The 23,355-nt window shown below is 46.4% G+C and overlaps 3 long non-coding RNA genes across 3 annotated transcripts; all 3 read right to left on the reverse strand.

The window, feature by feature from the left end:
- Nucleotides 1–10,286: 10,286 nt before the first annotated feature.
- On the reverse strand, nt 10,287–10,786 carry LOC103166170. The gene is made up of 2 exons (XR_484768.4): nt 10,607–10,786; nt 10,287–10,486 (listed from the first exon to the last, which is right to left on the reverse strand). It is a non-coding gene; the product is annotated as an uncharacterized LOC103166170 (long non-coding RNA).
- A 1,060-nt stretch (nt 10,787–11,846) lies between these two features.
- Nucleotides 11,847–12,346, reverse strand: LOC103166171. The gene is made up of 2 exons (XR_484769.3): nt 12,167–12,346; nt 11,847–12,046 (listed from the first exon to the last, which is right to left on the reverse strand). It is a non-coding gene; the product is annotated as an uncharacterized LOC103166171 (long non-coding RNA).
- Nucleotides 12,347–13,405: 1,059 nt separating this feature from the next.
- Nucleotides 13,406–13,894, reverse strand: LOC103166172. Its single transcript, XR_484770.4, has 2 exons — nt 13,725–13,894; nt 13,406–13,605 (listed from the first exon to the last, which is right to left on the reverse strand). It is a non-coding gene; the product is annotated as an uncharacterized LOC103166172 (long non-coding RNA).
- Nucleotides 13,895–23,355: the final 9,461 nt, after the last annotated feature.

The raw sequence follows: 23,355 nt of genomic DNA on the forward strand, positions 1-23,355 counted from the left end.
AGTCTGAGAAGGTGTCTTGGAGGAGATGTGCCTTCAGTAAAGCTTTGAAGTGGGGGAGAGTAATTGTCGGATTTGAAGAGGGAGGGTGTTCCAGGCCAGAAGCAGGACGTGAGCCAGGGGTTGGCGGTGAGATAGGCGAGATCGAGACACACTGAGAAGGTTGGCATTAGAGGAGCGCAGTGTGAAGGCTGGGTTGTAGAAGGAGAGTAGCAAGGTGAGGTAGGAGGGGGCAAGGTGGTGGAGGGCTTTAAAGCCAACGGTGAAGTTTTTTTATCTGATGCAGTGGTGGATGGGCATTCATTCACTGGAGTTTTTTGAGAACGGGGGGTGACATGTCCTCACTCTTGGCTTCAAAGCTCTCCATCGCCTTGCCCCTTCTTACCTCACCTCCCTTCCCTCCTTCTCCATCCCAGGGGGCACACTCCACTCCTCTGGTGGTAGCCTTCTCACTGGGCCTCGTTCTTGCCTGTCCCGCCATCGACCCCTGGCCCACATCCTACCTCTGGCCTGGAATGCCCTCCCTCCTCAAATCCACCAAACAATCACACTTCCCTGCTTCACAGCCCTACTGAAGGGTCACCTCCTCCAAGAGGCCTTCCCAGACTAAACCCTCCTTTTCCTCTGCTCTCCCACCCCTCCGTGTCACCTCAACTCACTCCTTTTTCTCTACCCCCCTCTCCCAGCCCCACAGCACTTGCGTATATATGTTCATATCTGTAATTCTATTCATATTATTGCCTGTTAGCTTGTTTTGATGTGTATATATCTCTAATCCTATTTATATTGATGCCTGTTTACTTGTTTTGATGTCTGTCTCCCCCTTCTAGACTGTAAGCCCTGTGTGGGCAGGGTTTGTCTCTCTGTATTGCTGAATTGTACTTCCCAAGTCCTTAGTACAGTGCTCTGCACACAGGAAGTGCTCAATAAATACAATTGAATGAATAAATGACTGTCCTGAATGTTTTTATAGAAAAATGATCAGGGCAGCAGAGTGAAGTATGTACTGGAGCGGGGAGAGACAGGAGGCTGGGAGGTCAGCAAGGAGGCTGATGTAGTAAGCCAGGCAGGATAGGATGAGTGATTGTATTACCATGATAGCAGTTTGGATGGCGAGAAAAGGGAAGATTTTGGTAATGTTGTGAAGGTGGGACCGACAGGATATGTGCCTAGCTTCAGCAAAATGAACCATGCAGTCGTGTGGAGTAGAGATTGAGAGAGACAGAAACCTCGTAAAAGGGAAAACCAGAAGAGAGCTTAGTACAGTGCTTGACTTTCACTAGTGCTAGACACTCGAGAAATACCATCAATTGACTGATTAAGAAAAGACTCTCCACAGAAGCTCGGTTTAAACATTCACCTCTCTTGACTCTTCTGACCAACCAGATAAGGAAGCTAGGTGAATTAGATTACAGCTCCCAAAGAAACTCTAGCAACTCTGATTACTTAAATGGGTAATTGTGATTTCAGGTTTGTGCTCTCAAGGATTGGGTTGAAATGATTACATAGCAGAAACAGCATTTCCCTTTTTAATAGGAATTAATGGGCTCAGTTTTCTCTTTTGCACTCCTTGTTGCTCAGAGCCCAAGTATAGCTTCTCTGTAGCTTGAAATCCAGGAAGGATAAGTAGTAATAGTATTTATCAAGCACTTACTGTGTGCAGAGCATTGTATTAATCAATCAGTCAATCAATCAATCATATTTATTGAGCTCTTACTGTGTGCAGAGGACTATACTAAGCACTTGGGAGAGTACAGTAGAATAGAATTGGTAGATACGTTCCCTGCCCACAGTGAACTTACAGTCTAGAGAATATTGGACACAATCCCTGCCCCTTGTGGGGTTTACAATCTAAAAATAATAATGCAATAATAATAATCGTGGTAGTCATTAAGCACTTATTATGCGTCAGTCATTGTACTAAGTTCAGGGGTTGATATAATTAAACAGTTGGGCTCGGCACATAGATACCCTTCTCCCTGAAGCTTGATCCTTATCCATCATGTCCCCTCACCCCCACCCCTGGAGGGGGACTAGGCGATTATCTCAATGTGATCAATTTACTTCACTTCAATAGTGATGGCCAGGTTTGCAGCTATTTGTTTGAAAAAACAAATCAAAATTCACGTCAATAGAACAGTCCCTGGCTCCTTTTCAATCATGAGAAGCAGCATGGCCTACTGGAAAGAGAACGGGTCTGGGAGTCAGAGGACCTGGGTTCTAATCCTAGCTCTGCCAAATGTTTGCCCATGTGACCTTGGGCAAGTCACTTCTTTTTTTCCTCAGTTCTCCCATTCTCCATCCTATTTAGAGTGTGAGGCCCATGCAGGATGGAGACTGTGTCCAACCCAATTCAGTTATATCTACCCCAGTGCCTAGAACAGTGTTTGATACCTAGTAAGTGCTTAACAAATGCCATAAAAAAAATCAAACTAAAGGTGGCTCACATGAAAGCCCTTTTGTTGAGGTTTATTTTTTAACCTACAAGCTGTCTTCCCTGGAATGGTGCCTGATCGGCCCAGGAGCATGCCTGGTGGTAGTAGTGATACAGTAGTTGTAATAGTAGTTATAATAACAATAATAATAATAATGTTGGTATTTGTTAAGCGCTTACTATGTGCCAAGCACTGTTCTAAGCACTGGGGTAGATACAAGATAAAATAGCAGTAGTAGTACTCATTAGGCTTACCGCGTGCCGAGCATTTGTACCAAGTGCTAGAAAAGAAGAGGGGGGGAAATTAGACATTTTCCCTGGCCTGAATGGGGTCATGACCTAAGAATAGGAGAGGAGACCGGGGACAGACTCAAATACCACAATTATTGTTAAATAAACCTGGCTGAAACCCATCTGTGACAACCACCTATTAAACTGGGGTTAACTGAGAGCAAAAGGCAATGGTCAAACAAGTGAACACACCGTCTCCCAGGTTTGCTATCGCAGCGTTAGCGTCCTCCCCTCTGAGGGTCTGGGAAGTCTGGGAGATGGTCATCAAAGACACGGTTACCCTTATTTTATGGATAGAAATTCAGCTGGGGCAAGAGGCGAAACCCCGGACTCCCCTTGCCTACTCTCGGGGTTTCAGCAAGGCTGTGAAACGTCTTTCAAATCCCCTCACCACATCAGTTTCCCTTTGTAACGCAAGGATGCTGTTTCTGTCTGAGCCTCACACAAGGGGTATGACTCTTCTCGGTTGGAAATGGAGAGTTCTGAATCAATCAGTGGTACTTATTGAGCGCTTACTAGGTGCAGAGCCCTTTACTATGTGTTTGGGAGAGTGCAAAACAACTGAGTTGGTAGACACTTTCCCTGCCCAAAGCAATCAATCAATTAATCATATTTATTGAGCATTTACTGCATGCAGAGAGAGCCCTGTGCTAAGCACTTGGGAGAGTACATTATAACAATAAACAGAAACATTCCCTGCCCAAACCAAGCTTACAGTCTAGAGGGAGGGACAGACATTAATATAAATAAATGAATTACAGATATGTACATAAGTGCTGTGGGGCTGGGAGGGGGGATGAGTAAAGGGGGCAAGTCAGGGCGATGCAGAAGGGAGTGGGAGAAGAGGAAAGGAGGGCTTAGTCAGAGAAGGCCTCTTGGAAGAGATGCATCTTCAAAAAGGCTTTGAAGGGAAGGAGAGTCATTATCTGTCAGATTTGAGGAAGGAGGGAGCTCCAGGTCAGAGGCAGGTCGAGGGTGAGGGGTGGGTGGCAAGATAGACGAGCTTGAGGCACAGTGAGAAGGTTGGCATTAGAGGAGCGAAGTGTGCAGGCTGGACTATAGTAGGAGTAGGTAGGAGGGGCCAAGGAGATTGAGTGCTTTGAAGCCACTGATGAGGAATTTTTGTTTGATGTGGAGGTTGGAGTGTGGAAACTACAAGTGCTCAGTAATACCATGTTGGATCGATAGTTTCATCTTTACAAGGGAAGCAGCATAGTGTAGAAGATAGAGCATGAGCCCAGGAATCAGAAGGTCATGGATTCTAATCCTGAATCCTTCATTTGTCTTCTGTATGGTCTTGGGCAAGTTGCTTCAAGTCTCTGTGCATCAGTTACCTCATCTGTAAAATGGAGATTAAGACTGTGAGCCCCATGCGGGACAGGGACTATGTCCAACCTGATTACCTTGTATGTACCCCGATTCTTAGAACGGTGCTTGGCACATAGTAAGCTTTTAACAAATACCACAATTATTATTATTATTATTTTCATTATGGAAATCTCCACAGACACAGGACAAAACAACTACTTTGAGTGCTTACTGTGTGTTTTTTATCGTATTTGTGTGGAGCACTGTACTAAGGCCTGGGAGAGTCCAGTAGAACAGAGTTGGAAGACACATTCCCTGACCACAAGGAGCTTCCAGTTTAGAGGAAAATTAAAGACAGAATGATTCTCCCAGGACTTTGCCTCTGCTTCCTTTAGAAACTTCATTTAACCTTTGAGATTTGAGAGTTATCTGCCTGTGGTTGATCGGTACGTAGGCCCCACTTTCAAAAAGCTGCAGATCTCTAATAAATTCTTTGTACAATTATTAGTAACCTAGCGCCTTGCTATTAAACTGAATGAAAGGAAATGAAATGGGTGATTCGACCTTTCTTTATGATGATCTTGCAGATACAATGTTTACATGGGAGCAGGATTGGTGGTCCAAGATTAGCAGGAAAGAGAGAGACAGATGTAAGAGAGATAGAGAGAGAGAGAGAGAGAGAACAGAGCAGATGAGAGAAACAGAAAGAGACCAAAAGCACCCACTTTCATACTCTCCTTCACCCCAACCCCCATACCTTCCCATTCATACATGTACCCACTCCCACCCTAAAGACCAGCTGTCCTGTGGGTGATGCATAATAATGATGGTACTTGTTAAGCGCTGACTATATAATAATAATAATAATAATAATGGTATTTGTTAAGTGCTATGTGTCAAGCACTGTTAATAACAATAATGTTGGTATTTGTAAAGCTTACAAATACTTTGTAAAGTTTGTAAAATATTTGTAAAGCTTACAAATACTTACTTTAGAGAAGCAGCGTGGCTCAGTGGAAAGAGCATGGGCTTTGGAGTCAGAGGTCATGAGTTCGAATCCCAGCTCTGCCACTTGTCAGCTGTGTGACTGTGGGCAAGTCACTTAACTTCTCTGGGCCTCAGTTACCTCATCTGTAAAATGGGGATTAAGATTGTGAGCCCCATGTGGGACAACCTGATTCCCCCGTGTCTGCCCCAGCGCTTAGAACAGTGCTCTGCACATAGTAAGCGCTTAACAAATACCAACATTATTATTATTATTAAAGCGCTTACTATGTGCCGAGCACTGTTCTAAGCGCTGGGGGAGATACAGGGTAATCAGGTTGTCCCACGTGAGGCTCACAGTTAATCCCCATTTTACAGATGAGGGAACTGAGGCACAGAGAAGTTAAGTGACTTGCCCACAGTCACACAGCTGACAAGTGGCAGAGCCGGGAGTCGAACTCATGACCTCCGACTCCGAAGCCCAGGCTCTTTTCCACTGAGCCACACTGTTCTAAGCACTAGGGGAGGGGAAATACTAGGTAATCAGGTTGACACTCATGGGGCTCACAACCTTAATCCCCATTTTCCAGATGAGGTAACTGAGGCCCAGAGATGTTAAGTTACTTGCCCAAAGTCACACAGCTGACAAGTGGCGGAGCCGAGGTTAGAACCCACGACCTCTGACTCCCAAGCCTGAGCTCTTTCCACTGAGCCACGGTGCTTCAATATGCCAGGTGCTGGAGTATATACAAGATAATCAGGTTGGACGCAGTCCATGTCCCACATGGGGCTCAAAATATTAATCCCCAAGCGGTGTGGCCTAGTAGATAGAGCACCGGCCAGGGAGCCAGAAGGTCACTGGTTCTAATCCCAGCTTTTCCACTTGTCAGCGTGGCTCAGTGGAAAGAGCGTGGGCTTTGGAGTCAGGGCTCATGAGTTCGAATCCCAGCTCTGCCACCTGTCAGCTGTGTGACTGTGGGCAAGTCACTTCACTTCTCTGTGCCTCAGTTCCCTCATCTGTAAAATGGGGATTAAGACTGTGACCCCCACGTGGGACAACCTGATTCCCCTGTGTCTACCCCAGCGCTTAGAACAGTGCTCGGCACATAGTAAGCGCTTAACAAATACCAACATTATTACATTATTATTGTCTGCTGTGTGGCCTTGGGCAAATCACTTAACTTCTCTGGGCCTCAGTTCCCTCATCTGTAAAATGGGGATTGTGGAACAGTGACTGTGTCCAACCCAGTTATCTTGTATCTAACCCAGCACTTAGAACAGTGTCTGCTGCATAGTAAGTGTATAACAAGTACCATCATTATTATTATTATCATTATTATTTTACAGATGAGGGAACTGAGGTCCAGAGAAGTTAAGTGACTTGCCCAAGGTCACACAGCAGAAAATTGGCAGAACCAGGATTAGATCACCTAATCATAATACTGTATGCCTTGCTTTGTACATACCAGGCACTGGGCTAAACGCTAGGGTAAATTCAAGATAATCAGTTAAAATAATCTCTACCCCAGATGAGGCTCACAATCTAAAAGGGAGGGAGAGCAGGTATTTTACCCCCAGTTAATCAATCAGTGATATTTATTGAGCACTTACATTGTGCAGAGCACTGTACTGCACTTGGGAGAGTACAATACAATTGGTAGACACGATACCTGCCCTGAAGGATCTTACAGTCTAGAGGGGGAGACAGGCACCAAAATAAGTTACAGAAAAGAGAAGCAACCGAATATAAGGATGTGTACATAAGTGTTGTGGAGGTGGACCAGCACTCTCCCCATCTTCCAAGTTCTACCAAAATTCTACCTCCTCCAAGAAGCCTTCCCAGACTGTCCATTTATTTCCCCACCTTATTCTACTTCCCTTGCTTCTATCCACCCCAGCACTTAGTACAGTGCCTGGCACATCGTAAGTGCTTAACAAATACCAAAATTATTATGATTATTCTGTTTGGCCTTCGCACTTGTGTCTGTACCTCTTCAGCACTTTGATATTCACCCCTCCCCCGCAGTACTTACATACATATCCTTATATTTTGCTGCTTTCCTTATCTGTAATTCACTTTACCCCTCTGAGGGTCCCACCTGGAGAGTTTCCAATTCTCTACCAGTCTTGACTATGGGAGGGAGAGTCAAGCAGAGGCATTTCCATTCCATTCCTACCTTGGGTAGTGGCTAGCGAATGGAAGGCAATCTGCAAACAAGTCAAACCTCCCCTGTGCTGGGCAGCAGCGAGAGTCGAGGGTGGAGAATCAAGTTTACTGCACGTAAGGCAGCGATGGTAAATCACTTGTGGATTTTTACCAAGAAAACTCTGAATACACTACCAGAAGAATTGCAGATGGAGGTGGAGCGTTCTGGGTGTGATGTGTCCATGACATCGCTATGGGCTGGAGATGACTTGATGACATAAGACAAGAAGACAATTTACTTTAATAACTGTCTCCCCCTGACTAGATTGTAAGCTTCCTAAGGGCAGGGATTGTATCTTCTAACTCTATTGTGCTGTGGTCTTCCAGAAGCTGGGTATAGTGCTTTGTTCACAGTGCTCAAAAAGTGCTATTGATTTGCTGACTGATTGGTTGGGTGGGGTGAGTACCTAAGTGCTTAAGGGAGTGAGACTAAGTGCATGAGTGAGGCAGTAAGGAGGGCAAATGGGATGGGGGTTGTGAGATGAGACCTTAGTCAGGGAGGGCTTCCTGGAGGAGATATGATTTTAGCAGGGCTTTTAAGGTGGGAAAAGTAGTGGTCTGCCGGATGTGAAGGAGGAGGGAGTTCCAGGCCAGGGGCAGAATGAGGGCAAGAGGTCAACAGTAGGGGAGATGAGAGTGAGGGATGGTGAGTAGGTGTGAGGCACAGAGACATAAGGTGATTTGCCCAAGGTCACACAGCAACATCAAACAAGTGGCAGAGGTGGGATTAGAACCCAGGTTCTCTGACTCGCAGGTCCGGGCTTTTTCCTCTAGGCCATGCTGCTTCTCTGGATTAGAAGCGTTTAGGTGACATTAACAGTTATTCTCACAGGTCAGGGGAGAAGGGGCCCGTGGCATGAAGTGATGACACACTCAATTTTCCCAATATTGTGGGTGGTTTGTCCGGCCAAGCAATGTTGAAGATGGGCACCTTTTGACATGTCCTGTGAATGGCCGAGGTTCCCTCTAGACGGGAAACTCCTTGAGGGCAAGGATTGTGTTTACCAACTCTGTCACATTTTATCTCCCAGACACTGACTATGGTGCTTGGCACACAGTAAGCCCTCAATAAATACTAACGATGTATCAGTTGATTCCGTGACAGGGTAGCCTACTTTGCCCTACCCTAGGGAAAATATAATAATAATAATGATTAATAATTATGGTATTTGGTAAGCACTTACCATGTGCCAAGCACCATTCTAAGCACTGGGGTAGATACAAGGTAATCAGGTTGTCCCACATGGTGCTCAGAGTCTTAATCCCCATTTTACAGATGAGATAACTGAAGCACAGAGAAGTTAAGCGGCTTGGCCAAGGTCACATAGTGACAAGTGGCAGAGCTGGGATTAGAGCCCACGTCCTGTGACTCCCAAGTCTGTGCTGTTTCCACTAAGCTACGCTACTTCTCTAAAATAGTCACCATGTTTTGACCTTGTGAAATTATAGAGCTAAATTAAGGAAGCAGCGCGGTCTGGTGGGAAGAGCATGGGCCTCCAAGTCCAAGAACCTGGGTTCTAATTCTGGCTCTGCCACTTGTCTGTTGCTTAACCTTGGTCGAGTCACTGAACTTCTCTGTGCCTCAGTTCAGTCATCAACAAAATGGAGCTGCAATCCTGGTTCTCCCTCCTACTTAGAATGTGGGACCTATTTGGGAGGTGATTTCTTGCATGTACCCCAGCACTTAGTACAGTGTCTAGCACAAAGTAAGCCCTTAACACCATTATTATCATTATCATTATTATTATTATCATTAGTAGTAGTATTTACACTTATTGTGGGCAGGGAACGTGTCTACCAATTCTGTTACGTTCTATTCACCCCAGTGTTTAATACAGTGCTCCGCACACAGTAAGTGCTCTATAAATATGATCGATTGATTGATTATCATTTGGGGTGTATTGGGAATTTATTAGTTATCCATAGCCTGTGAGGAGCAATGAGCTTGAACTAAAATGGAGGGTAGTTTCTGAACTTACTAGAATTCCTGGAGAAGCATACGGAAAAATAGAGGCACCGACGGGAAATCATATTTGCTTCTATAATGCGTCAGGCTAGTACAGGTCAAAACATTAAACAATGCTTACCACCGGCAAAAACAATCGGGTTCTGTGAATTTCTTTCTCAATTGAAGAGCAGATTCCTGCAGACTAAGACGTGGAATGCTTTTCTAAATGACTGGGTAATTTTCTCCACTCGGAATGAGCTCTATAATCATACACGGTCAAAACATTGTATTAGGAGACATAATAGAAAATGAATTCAACAAAACCATGACTCCACAGACCTGCCGCTGCAAGACGGAATGGAAATGGCCCATGGACATGATGGCATTTAGCTGATTTGCAGATGAAAAAAAAGTCCCCCACCCCCACCCCCTCCCAACTCCCCACAAAAGTGGTGGACTCCCACCACCTGCATAAAGTCGTGACAAATTTGAAAATCAGTCTTCCACCGTGTTTGATTGGAATTGGTCTCCTGCTAGGCAACCCTGCCACTTGGCCATATCCAGCTCCTCATGAAATCCACATCCGAAAGAACAGATGCAGAACATTGACGGGTTGGGGTGAGCTTTACTGCTTGAGACTTCCTATTTGCCCCAGCCCAAAACAGCCATAAATCACCACATTTCATTTGCCTCCAGGTCTCTCAAGACTTGATCTTTGCCCTTGAGAGACAGAATCCTAATAAGGTGTTCCATGCAATTCAATCGGTTGGGCAGAATTTTCCAAAGGGGGTGGAGGGGCCAAGCCAAGACCCAAAAGGGGTGGTTGTGGAGTGGGACAGAGGGGCAGGCAGGGGGCCTGTGGGGCAGCAGGCAGAGAGTACACAGGGTGGCAAGGAGGGGCAGGAACCCACCCGTGTGTCTGTGTTGGGGGGAGCACCTTTGCCGAGCTGATTGCAGGCCAGGGCTGTGGAAATGGGGAGCTGGGGAGCTCCAGGCCCACGGCCCCTTCTGTGCCAGGACCGCGAGAGGCAGCACCTTCCCCCACCTTCTCCCCTCCCCCTCCTTCTCCCATACCCCCACATCTGCCCCAGAAGAAGGACTTTCACAACCAAGGAAAGTTCATTTCGATCAGTTTAATTCCTTCTAAAACCGTTCGATCATGGGTTCCTAGAGATACGTTAGGCTTGTGAACTCGTGTATTCAGTCATCTTGGGATGATATTCCGTGGCTCTTCCAGGAATCTTCTGGAGACGGGTCGATCCTTGTGAGCAGCTGAAGGATCATTGCCTTCTTGGGTTAGGACTCTGCCTTCTACTGCCTGCGGGAAGTATAGATGGGTTTTGGGGGGTGGTCAGAAAGGCTTCCTTTTCAGGCCTCGCCGGGCATCCATTTCCCTCCCCCTAGGTGATCCAGACCCACATCTGGAACCCAAGCTTACCTCGCTCATTTCTCGTCTTTCGCCTAGTTCTACGCCGCCTGGACTGGGCAGTTTTCATGGCTAATCTTTTCTCCATCTCAACCTGCCTTCTTGAATGGCGACGTCTGGATCTTCTGGACCTAGTCATGTTGGCGCAATCAGGTCAGGTCTTCTCAGCAATTGGTTGGCAACTGAGGTTTGGACCGCCTGCCCGGCCTGTATTTATAACCCTCAGACCCTGGGGTCACTGTGACGTCTCTCTCGCTCCCTTCCTGTGACATTTCAATCCGGGACCATCCAGCCCAACCAACCCTACCCCTATTGTGTGTAAGCAATGAGCCAGAGGACTTTGAGTCGGGCAGGGGGGAGGGGAAGAGGGGGAGAGTGGGCTGTGTCAAGGTCAACGTGAGCAGAGCAAAGAGTTCAAGCTGGGAGTTAGTGGGCGAAGGGAGACGATGTGTCAGTTGGAAAACGTTGGCAGAGGGCCTTGAAGCCTAATGCGTGGGAGGTTCTGCTGGCTGAAGTGGGTTGGGTGTCCACCAGAAGGCTCTGGAGAGTGGAGAGACTCGTCCCAAGGGATGCTCAAGAAAGATGTCTCATCCTGTGAGCCCCACGTGGCACAGGAATCGTTTCCTATTTGATTCCCTTGAATCAACCCCAGCATTGAACACAGGGCTGAGTGATACTAGGCCCTTGACGATAGAACCTGTGGTAGAGGTTATTACAAGGCTGGAGCCAAGGAGCCCCAGGGAGGAGTGGGATCGCTTAATTGATGGTATTCATTGAGCGCTTACTGTGTGCAGAGCACTGAACTAAGCTCTTGGGAGAGTACAATACAATGATATAACAGAGTTGGTAGACATATTCCCTGCCCACAATGAGCTTGCAGTCTAGAGGGGGAGAGAGACATGAATGTAAATAAATTAATAAATAACTTGAACCTTGGTGGGAGCCTTTTAGGGGTGGTTGTGGAGTGGGACAGAGGGGCAGGCAGGGGGCCTGTGGGGCAGCAGGCAGAGGGTACACAGGGTGGCAAGGAGGGGCAGGAACCCACCCGTGTGTCTGTGTTGGGGGGAGCACCTTTGCCGAGCTGATTGCAGGCCAGAGCTGTGGAAATGGGGAGCTGGGGAGCTCCAGGCCCACGGCCCCTTGTGTGCCAGGACCGCGGGAGGCAGCACCCTCCCCCACCTTCTCCCCTCCCCCTCCTTCTCCCATACCCCCACATCTGCCCCAGAAGAAGGACTTTCACAACCAAGGAAAGTTCGTTTCGATCAGTTTAATTCCTTCTAAAACCGTTCGATCGTGGGTTCCTAGAGATACGTTAGGCTTGTGCACTCGTGTATTCAGTCATCTTGGGATGATATTCCGTGGCTCTTCCAGGAATCTTCTGGAGACGGGTCGATCCTTGTGAGCAGCTGAAGGATCATTGCCTTCTTGGGTTAGGACTCTGCCTTCTACTGCCTGCGGGAAGTATAGATGGGTTTTGGGGGGTGGTCAGAAAGGCTTCCTTTTCAGGCCTCGCCGGGCATCCATTTCCCTCCCCCTAGGTGATCCAGACCCACATCTGGAACCCAAGCTTACCTCGCTCATTTCTCGTCTTTCGCCTAGTTCTACGCCGCCTGGACTGGGCAGTTTTCATGGCTAATCTTTTCTCCATCTCAACCTGCCTTCTTGAATGGCGACGTCTGGATCTTCTGGACCTAGTCATGTTGGCGCAATCAGGTCAGGTCTTCTCAGCAATTGGTTGGCAACTGAGGTTTGGACCGCCTGCCCGGCCTGTATTTATAACCCTCAGACCCTGGGGTCACTGTGACGTCTCTCTCGCTCCCTTCCTGTGACATTTCAATCCGGGACCATCCAGCCCAACCAACCCTACCCCTATTGTGTGTAAGCAATGAGCCAGAGGACTTTGAGTCGGGCAGGGGGGAGGGGAAGAGGGGGAGAGTGGGCTGTGTCAAGGTCAACGTGAGCAGAGCAAAGAGTTCAAGCTGGGAGTTAGTGGGCGAAGGGAGACGATGTGTCAGTTGGAAAACGTTGGCAGAGGGCCTTGAAGCCTAATGTGTGGGAGGTTCTGCTGGCTGAAGTGGGTTGGGTGTCCACCAGGAGGCTCTGGAGAGTGGAGAGACTCGTCCCAAGGGATGCTCAAGAAAGATGTCTCATCCTGTGAGCCCCACGTGGCACAGGAATCGTTTCCTATTTGATTCCCTTGAATCAACCCCAGCATTGAACACAGGGCTGAGCGATACTAGGCCCTTGACAATAGAACCTGTGGTAGAGGTTATTACAAGGCTGGAGCCAAGGAGCCCCAGGGAGGAGTGGGATCGCTTAATTGATGGTATTCATTGAGCGCTTACTGTGTGCAGAGCACTGAACTAAGCTCTTGGGAGAGTACAATACAATGATATAACAGAGTTGGTAGACACATTCCCTGCCCACAATGAGCTTGCAGTCTAGAGGGCGAGAGAGACATGAATGTAAATAAATTAATAAATAACTTGAACCTTGGTGGGAGCCTTTCAGGGGTGGTTGTGGAGTGGGACAGAGGGGCAGGCAGGGGGCCTGTGGGGCAGCAGGTAGAGGGTACACAGGGTGGCAAGGAGGGGCAGGAACCCACCCATGTGTCTGTGTTGGGGGGAGCACCTTTGCCGAGCTGATTGCAGGCCAGGGCTGTGGAAATGGGGAGCTGGGGAGCTCCAGGCCCACGGCCCCTTCTGTGCGAGGACCGCGGGAGGCAGCACCCTCCCCCACCTTCTCCCCTCCCCCTCCTTCTCCCATACCCCCACATCTGCCCCAGAAGAAGGACTTTCAAACCAAGGAAAGTTCGTTTCGATCAGTTTAATTCCTTCTAAAACCGTTCGATCATGGGTTCCTAGAGATACGTTAGGCTTGTGCACTCGTGTATTCAGTCATCTTGGGATGATATTCCGTGGCTCTTCCAGGAATCTTCTGGAGACGGGTCGATCCTTGTGAGCAGCTGAAGGATCATTGCCTTCTTGGGTTAGGACTCTGCCTTCTACTGCCTGCGGGAAGTATAGATGGGTTTTGGGGGGTGGTCAGAAAGGCTTCCTTTTCAGGCCTCGCCGGGCATCCATTTCCCTCCCCCAGGTGATCCAGACCCACATCTGGAACCCAAGCTTACCTCGCTCATTTCTCGTCTTTCGCCTAGTTCTACGCCGCCTGGACTGGGCAGTTTTCATGGCTAATCTTTTCTCCATCTCAACCTGCCTTCTTGAATGGCGACGTCTGGATCTTCTGGACCTAGTCATGTTGGTGCAATCAGGTCAGGTCTTCTCAGCAATTGGTTGGCAACTGAGGTTTGGACCGCCTGCCCGGCCTGTATTTATAACCCTCAGACCCTGGGGTCACTGTGACGTCTCTCTCGTTCCCTTCCTGTGACATTTCAATCCGGGACCATCCAGCCCAACCAACCCTACCCCTATTGTGTGTAAGCAATGAGCCAGAGGACTTTGAGTCGGGCAGGGGGGAGGGGAAGAGGGGGAGAGTGGGCTGTGTCAAGGTCAACGTGAGCAGAGCAAAGAGTTCAAGCTGGGAGTTAGTGGGCGAAGGGAGACGATGTGTCAGTTGGAAAACGTTGGCAGAGGGCCTTGAAGCCTAATGTGTGGGAGGTTCTGCTGGCTGAAGTGGGTTGGATGTCCACCAGGAGGCTCTGGAGAGTGGAGAGACTCGTCCCAAGGGATGCTCAAGAAAGATGTCTCATCCTGTGAGCCCCACGTGGCACAGGAATCGTTTCCTATTTGATTCCCTTGAATCAACCCCAGCATTGAACACAGGGCTGAGCGATACTAGGCCCTTGACGATAGAACCTGTGGTAGAGGTTATTACAAGGCTGGAGCCAAGGAGCCCCAGGGAGGAGTGGGATCGCTTAATTGATGGTATTCATTGAGCGCTTACTGTGTGCAGAGCACTGAACTAAGCTCTTGGGAGAGTACAATACAATGATATAACAGAGTTGGTAGACACATTCCCTGCCCACAATGAGCTTGCAGTCTAGAGGGGGAGAGAGACATTAATGTGAATAAATTAATAAATAACTTGAGCCTTGGTGGGAGCCTTTTCAGTGGGGAACATGGGAAGTTCATATGGAGGTCAGGTGGATTTGGGACGTTCAGTTTCAACCACACTGAGTTTCGGGTGACTTCAGGTCACCCAAAGGCAGCAGGGCTAAGGACCACTGTGACGTCACACTAGCCACTCACTGGGGCCTCTCGATTCATTCCCAACCTTGTAAAATGAATCGATGGATCATATTCATTGATCACTTACCTTGTGCATAGCATTGTACTAAGCACCTGGGAGAGTACAATATAACACAGTTGATAGACAACATTCCCTGCCCACAATGAGTTTACAATCTAGGGAGGGAGAGAGACTTTAATAGAAATAAATGAATTAGGATATGTACATAAGTGCTGTGGGGCCTAGAGAGGGGTGAATAGAGGGTGAAAATCCAAGTGCATGGGTGATGCAGAAGAGAGAGGACAAGAAGAAATGAGGGCTCAAGTCAGGGAAAGCCTCTTGGAGAAGGTATGCTTTAAATAAGTTTTGGAAGGTGAGGAAAGTGATCCTCTGTTGGGTATGAAGAAGGAGGGTGTTCTATGCCAGAGGCAGGATGGGGGTGAGAAGTTGGCAGTGAGATGAACAAGATCAAAGCACATTAAGCAGGCTGGCACTAGAGGAGTGACGTACACGGGCAGGGCTGTGGTAGGGAATCAATGAGGTGTGGTAGAAGGGGGCAAGGTGATTGAGTGCTTTAAATCCGATGGTAAGGAGTTTCTTTCTGTTTGACATACAGGGAGATGGGCAAACCGCTGGAGGTTCTTGAGGAATGGGGAAACATGAATTTAATGTTTTTGTAGAAAAATGATTTGGACAGCAGAGTAAAGTATGGACTTGAGTGGAGAGAGACAGGAGGTCAGCAAGGAAGCTGATACAGTAATAAAAGCAGGAATGGATAAGTGTTTGGGTTAACATGGTAGCAGTTTGGATGGAGAGGATGGCAGTCTGGTGCATTTTTGTGATATTGTGAAGGTTGAACCAACAGGATTTGGTGACAGATTGAATATGTGGGTTCAATGAGAGAGAGGAATCGAGTATAACGCTAAAGTTACGGGCTTGTAAGACAGAAGGATGGTGGTGCTATCTACAGTGATGGGAAAGTCAGGGTCAGGACAGAGCGGATAAGGAGTTCTGTTTTGGACTGTGAGCCCCATGTGGGATAGGGGCTGTGTTCAACCTGATGAGTTTGTATCTATCCCAGCTCTTAGTATATTGCCTGGCACATAGCAAGTGCTTAATAAATACCACTTAAAAAACCCAAAAAACAAAAAACTTTTACTGTTTACTGTGGGCTGAGCATTTTACTAAGCACTTGGGAGAGTACAATACAATATAATTGGTAGACACTTTCCCTGTTCAAAATGAGCTTTCAGTCCAATGGGGAAGGCATGAGGCAGTTTGGCCTAGGGGAAAGAGCACGGGCCAGGGAGTCAATTGATCTGAGTTCTAATCCCAGCTCTGCCATTTGCCTTCTGGGTGACCTTGGGCAAGTCTTTTTGCCTCTCTGGGTCTCAGTTTCTTTGTAAACTCTTCAAGAGCAAGGATCATGCCTGTCAACTCTATTTTACTCCCTCAAGCCCTCAGTACAGTGATCTGCACTCAGCAAGCATTCAATAAACACCATTGATTGATTGGAATATGATACCTGCTCTCCCTCTTAGACTGTGAATGGGACAAGGAATGGGTCTGATCGGCCCATGTTGTATCTAGCCCCAGTAACTCACGCACTCCTTCACTCCCTCTAGACTGTAAGCATGTTGTGGGCAGGGAATGTGTCTATCAGCTCTGTTACATTTTACTCTCCCAAGCACATTGTACACAGTATGCACACAGTAAGCGCTCAATAAATGTGATTGATTGGCACATAGGTGCTTAATGAATGTTATTACTATTATTATTATTATTATGTTTTCTGTATTCATTAGAAGGTTGCTTTAAAATTTAATGCAGTTTGAATTTATCTTTCTCTGGATTTTGGAGCAAATTAAACCAAAGTGGTCTTTGGAAGGTCAAATGACTCAGATTAGCGTATTTTGGACACATAATCAGGAGAATAATCTGGATAAGACACTAATGCTACGAAAAGTCCAGGAAATTGTGGAAGAGGCAGAGCAGCAGCTAGATGGATAGAGACCATAACAACGATAACGGAAGAACCATTAGATAGGTTGCGGATTATGGCAGAGGACAGGTACTTAATAACAATAATAATAATAAGCATAACTGATATACCAAGAAATCTATAACCTTTGTATCCATCTTCATCTGTAGAACCCCTCATAAGGTTGGGAGTTAGACAAACATTTGACTAAGCTACAGCAGATTTCAATTTAGGTTTCTTAATTATTATGTGAGAAGTGCATGTTTCTGATGGATAATTTTACTATTAAAAGTGCCCTCTTGTTGTGGAAAATCAAATTCAACTACAGACCAAATTTAAGGCAAATATTGAAAGATGTGAATCTTTTCTAATCCACTCTGGTATTGTACTCTTATATGAGATTAGTCACCAAAGCCATTCGTTGGAAATCACTAACTGTTTAGTTTATTAAGAGATTAGAAGTAAATCTATTTGGCTAATATGTGATTGGAGATACAAGAGTTCAACAAGAGAGTGACTCAGGTCACACCGAGGAATATTTTGATTGTCACTAGTTGAAGGGACAATCCATCAATGGTATTCATTGAGCACTTTATTCATTCAGTCATATTTACTGAGCGCTTACTGTGTGCAGAGCACTGTACTAAGCGCTTGTGTGTGCAATGTGCTGTACTAAGAGATTGGGACAGTACACCAAAGCAGAGTTGGTACACATGTTCCCTGCCCACAACAAGTTTACAGTCTAGAGTCAATGAAAGAAAGTGTATTTCACATCGAGACACTAGAGGACAGTCAAATATAATTCATTAAGTCTCATGTTCTCACCACTCCAAGAATTATTTGAAGGCAAGAACAAAGTTTCCAAACTGGCCCCTCTGGATTTGGGAGGAAGTCTGTCATATCAATACTGTGAGACTGGTTTCTTTTCCTTTTCCACGGGCTGTGAGGAGAAAGATATTGTGAATAGAGCATGGGACTGGGAGCCAGAGGACCCAGGTTCTAATCCTAGCTCCACTACTTGCCTGCTGTGTGACCTTGGGTGAGTCACTTCACTTGCTTGGCACATAGTAAGCACTTAACAAATGCCATTACTATTTTTTTTTCTCTGCAAAATGTATTTCAATGCCTGTTCTTCTTCCTACTTAGATTGTGAGCCCCACATGGGACAAAGACTCTATCCCATTTGTTTACCTTGTACCTACCCAGTGCTTAGAACAGTGCTCGACATGTAGTAAGCGCTTAATGAATACCAAAAAAAAAAAAAGGAGGTGCTATTTTTGGATTCACTGTTGGATTGAGTTGGTAGACATGTTCCCTGCCCTCAAGGGGCTTATAATCTAGAGATTCATTCAATAGTATTTATTGAGCGCTTACTATGTGCAGAGCACTGTACTAAGCGCTTGGAATGTACAAGTCGGCAACAGATAGAGACAGTCCCCGCCCTTTGACGTGCTTACAGTCTAATCGGGGGAGACAGGTAGACAAGAACAATGGCAATAAATAGAGTCAAGGGGAAGAACATCTCATAAAAACAATGGCAACTAAATAGAATCAGGGTGATGTACATCTCATTAAACAAAATAAAATAAATAGGGTGATGAAGATATATACAGTTGAGTGGACGAGTACAGTGCTGAGGGGGTGGGACGGGAGATGGGGAGGAGGAGAGGGAAAGGGGGGAGAAGAGGGTTTAGCTGCGGAGAGGTGAAGGGGGGGTAGAGGGAGCAGAGGGACAAAGGGGGGAGCTCAGTCTGGGAATGCATCTTGGAAGAGGTGAGTTTCAAGTAGGGATTTGAAGAGGAGAAGAGAATTAGATTGTCTGAGGTGAGGCAGGGAGCTGTGGACTGAGATCTTATAAAGCCGTTGTAGCAAAACTCAGTCCTGTGAATGGGCTGCTTTCATGGCCTTGTGGAAAGAGCATTGGCCTGCGAGTCAGAAGACCTGGGTTCTAATCCTGGCTCTGCCGCATACCTGCTGTGTTACCATGATCAAGTTACTTCTCTTTTCTAGGCCTTAGTTCCCTCATCTTCCAAATGGGGATTCAATACCTTTCCTCCCTCCAATTTAGACTGTGAGCTCCATGTGGGATCTGATCATCTTCTATCTACCCCAGCACTTAGTTAGGGTGCTTGGCATATAGTAAACTCATAACAAATACCAAATTATTCATTCAGTTATATTTATTGAGCACTTACTGTGTGTAGAGCATTATACTAAGTTCTTGGAAGGTACAATTCAGCAACAGAGACAATCCCTGCCCACAAGGGGCTCACAGTTTTGAAGACTTATCCTTATTATTATTATTATGCTTTTAAAAATCACACTATTCCCTGCCCACAACAAACTCATAGCCCAGAGGGGGAGAAAGACATTAACATGAATCAATTATGGATATGTGCATAAGTGCTGTGGGGCTCAGGGAGGGGTGAATAAAGGGTTCAAAAGCAAGTGAGGGAAATGGGAGATTAGTCAGGGATGGCTTCTTGGAGGAGATGTGATTTTAATAGGGTTTTGGAGATGGGGAGGGTGGTGGGCTGCGATTTACACTTAAGTATGATTTACAAAAGCTCTTGGAAGGGAGGCAGGGAGAATGGGGATGGGTAGATTAAGGTGAGGGGGAGTGGAGAGTTAAGGAAGCAGCGTGGCTCAGTGGAAAGAGCACGAGCTTGGGAGTCAGAGGTCATGGGTTTGAATCCCCACTCTAAAAAAAATGTTGGTATTTGTTAAGCGCTTACTATGTGCAGACCACTGTTCTAAGCACTGGGGTAGATACAGGGGAATCAGGTTGTCCCACGTGAGGCTCACAGTTAATCCCCATTTTCCAGATGAGGTAACTGAGGCCCAGAGAAGTTAAGTGACTTGCCCACAGTCACACAGTGACAAGTGACAGAGCCTGGAGTCGAACCCATGACCTCTGACTCCGAAGCCCGGGCTCTTTCCACTGAGCCATGCTGCTTCTCTAAGCTCGGCCACTTAGCTGTGTGACTGTGGGCAAGTCACTTAACGTCTCTGGGCCTCAGTTACCTCATCTGTAAAAAGGGGAATAAGACTGTAAGCCGCACATGGGACAACCTGATTACCCTGTATCTACCCCAGCGCTTAGAACAGTGCTCTGCACATAGTAAGCGCTTAACAAATACCAACATTATTATTATTATTATCATTATCATTATTATTAAGGGCCCAAGTCTCCTGTGGGGTGCTGTCCCCACTCCCATCACCCTCCTTCCCCTGACCCCCCGCCTTATCTTCCCAGGATGAATTGAGTGTCTTCCAGAGCAATGGAGGAACTGGGAAACAGGGAGGGAAAAAGGCTCAGTGAAGAGAAACCTCAAATAAGGAGGCATAGTTGTGGAGGTGATTGCTGTGGGCAGCAACAGGAGACAGGCCAGCCTGGCTTTCAGCAGGCAGAATTAGGGAGATGCTCTCGGAAAAGTGGCTTCATGAAGATCATGATACCAAGAAGGAAAAACAACAACAGGGCCAGGCACTGTTGGGTAACAAATGCCACAGTGCAGTAGAGGGCAATCTTCATCTGCACAAGATGCAAAAGGAACTGTCAGTTTCACACTGGTCCTGTCATCCCCACCAGAAAACACACCCATAGTTTTTCACCAATGGTAATGTCACCTTCCCACCTGAAGGGCAATCAATGGTATTTATCAAGCACTTACTGTGTGCAGAGCACTGTACTAAGCATTCATTCATTCAGTCAGTCATATTTATTGAGTGCTTATTGTGTGCAGAGCACTGTACTAAGTACTTGGAAAGTACAATTCAGCAATAGAGGCAAACCCTGCCCATGTTGGGCTTATAGTCTAAAAGGGGGGAGACAGACATCAAAACAAGTAAACAGGCATAAATACAAATAAATAGAATTATAGATATATATGCATCAAGACAAGTAAACAGGCAATAATATAAATAAATAAAATTACAGATACGTACATATATACACAAGTGCTGTGGGGTGGGGAGGGGAGTAGAGCGAAGGGAGTGAGTCGGGGAGAAGAGGAGGGGAGGGGGAGCTGAGGAAAAGGGAGGCTTAGTCTGGAAGGCCTCTTGGAAGAGGTGAGCCTTCAGTAGGGCTTTGAAGGGGGAAGAGTGATTGGAGGATTTGAGGAGGGAGAGAGTTCCAGGGCAGAGGTAGGACATGGGCCAGGGGTCAACAGCAGGGCAGGCGAAAACAAAGGACAGTGAGAAGGTTAGCACCAGAGGAGCGGAGTGTGCGGGCTGGGATGTAGAAGGAGAGAAGGGAGGTGAAGTAAGAAGGGGCAAGGCGATGGAGAGCTTTGAAGAGTCGATGGAGAGCTTTGAAGCCAACAGTGAAGAGTTTTTGTTTGATATGGAGGTTGATAGACAACCACTGGAGATTTTTGAGGAGGGGAGTGACATGCCCTGAACGTTTCTGTAGAAAGATAATCCGGGCAGCAGAGTGAAGAATGGACTGAAGTGAGGAGAGACAGGAGGTTGGGAAGTCAGAAAGGAGGCTGATGCAGTAATCCAGTCAGGATAGGATGAGTGATTGTACTAACATGGTAGCGGTTTGGATGGAGAGGAAAGGTCGGATCTTGGCGATGTTGTGAAGGTGAGACCAGCAGGCATTGGTGACAGATTGGATATGTGGGGTTAATGAGACAGCGGAGTCAAGGATGACACCAAAGTCACGGTCTTGTGAGACAAGAAGGATGGTTGTGCCGACCACAATGACGGGAAAGTCAGGGAGAGGACAGGGTTTGGGAAGAAAGATAAGGCGCTCTGTCTTGGACATGTTGACTTTGAGTGGCAGGAGGACATCTAAGTAGAGATGTCCTGAAAGCAGGAGAAGATGCGAGCCTGGAGGAAGGGAGAGAGAACAGGGGAGGAGATATAGATTTGGGTGTCATCCACATAGAGATGATAGTTGAAGCCATGGGAGCAAATGAGTTCACTAAGGGAGTGAGTGAAGATGGAGAATAGAAGGGGACCAAGAAGTGACCCTTGAGGAACCCCTACAGTTAAGGGTGGGAGGGAGAGGAGAAGCCTGCAAAGGAGACTGAGAATGAACAGCCACAGAGATAAGAGGTAAACCAGGAGAGGGCAGAGTCAGTGAAGCCAAGGTTGGATAACGTGTTGAGGAGAAGGGGATGGTCCAAAGTGTCAAAGACAGCTGAGAGGTGGAGGAGGATTAAGATGGAGTAGGAGCCATTGGATTTAGAAAGGAGATAATAATAATAATAATTATGGTATTTGTTAAGTGCTTACTATGTGCTGAGCACTGTTCTGAGTGCTGGGGTAGATACAGAGTCATCAGACTGTCCCATGTGGGGATCACATTTTTTAATTCCCATTTTTACAGATGAGGTAATTGAGGCACAGAGAAGTTTAGTGACTTGCCCAAGGTCACAGAGCAGACAAGTGGCAGAGCTGGGATTAGAACCCATGTCCTCTAACTCCCAAGCCCAGGCTCTTTCCACTAAGCCACACTGCTTCTCTATCATTGGTAACCTTTGAGAGGGCGGTTTCAGTGAAGTGGAGGGCACGGAAGCCAGATTGGAGGGGAGCCAGCAGAGAATGGGGAGCCCAGTACAACAGAGTTGGCAGACACGTTCCCTGCCCATAAGGATTTACAAACTAGAGGGGGAGACCGACATGAAAATAAATTATGGATATGGACATAAGTGATGTGGGGCTGAGGGAGGGATGAATATCAAGTGCTTACAGGACAGTGACGTATTCTTCTCTAGAGTCTGGTTTCTCTAGTAAAGTTGGAAGGGCATGAGGCAAAACTTAATTAAATTGGATAGATGGCTTACCGACATCCCGAATCCTTTCAGATTTTCTTTGTGGAATGGAAAAGGGAAACCTTTCCTATAGGCAAACCCTATTCCTTGTTGTTTGCACACATCCTAAAATAGCACGATGTTTCTGAAAAATGCTAGTGCTGATTCTATGAGCCCCATTTGAGAAAGGGACTGTATCCCATTTGATTATCTTGTATCTACCCCATCTGAATGTACAGATTTTTTTCCCCTCTACACAATGAGCAATTGTTTTAAACTGTCCACAAGGTAGAGGAGAAAGAATGTTTCAACAAAACTGGAGAACTGTGAAATTGTGAATGTTGCATCCATTGTGCCTGGGAAGGAATATAAAAAACAGCATCAAAATATTAAAAGAATGAAATCAGTTGAAAAAGATTCAATCTCTTCCATTCTTCAAACCTCATTCAATATCTTTAATATAACACATTCGAAGTAAGAGGCAAGTTTTGACTTGTAACTGTGGGTGTGAATCGAGAGAAAGCAGTCAAGGCTAGGAACATTTGATTTATTATTATTTTTTTTAAGGCAGCATTGGTCTTGGTCCCACAGACCAAAGCTCCATAGAAGAGGCTTTTGACTACATTGTTTTTTAGCAACTATTTGAGTGGAAATGTTTTAAGCATGAGGCTGTTCTCCAAACAATTAAGAATGAATCATTCCTCTTAACAATATCATTATTATCATAATTGATAATAATAATAATAGTCATGTGTGCCAAGCATTGTTCCAATCACTGAGATAGATTAGATGATAATAATAACGATAACAATAACTGTGAATTTGTTAAT

This window comes from Ornithorhynchus anatinus, chromosome X1 (assembly GCF_004115215.2).
Source record: "Ornithorhynchus anatinus isolate Pmale09 chromosome X1, mOrnAna1.pri.v4, whole genome shotgun sequence".
In the NCBI taxonomy this organism is placed as follows: Eukaryota; Metazoa; Chordata; class Mammalia; order Monotremata; family Ornithorhynchidae; genus Ornithorhynchus; species Ornithorhynchus anatinus.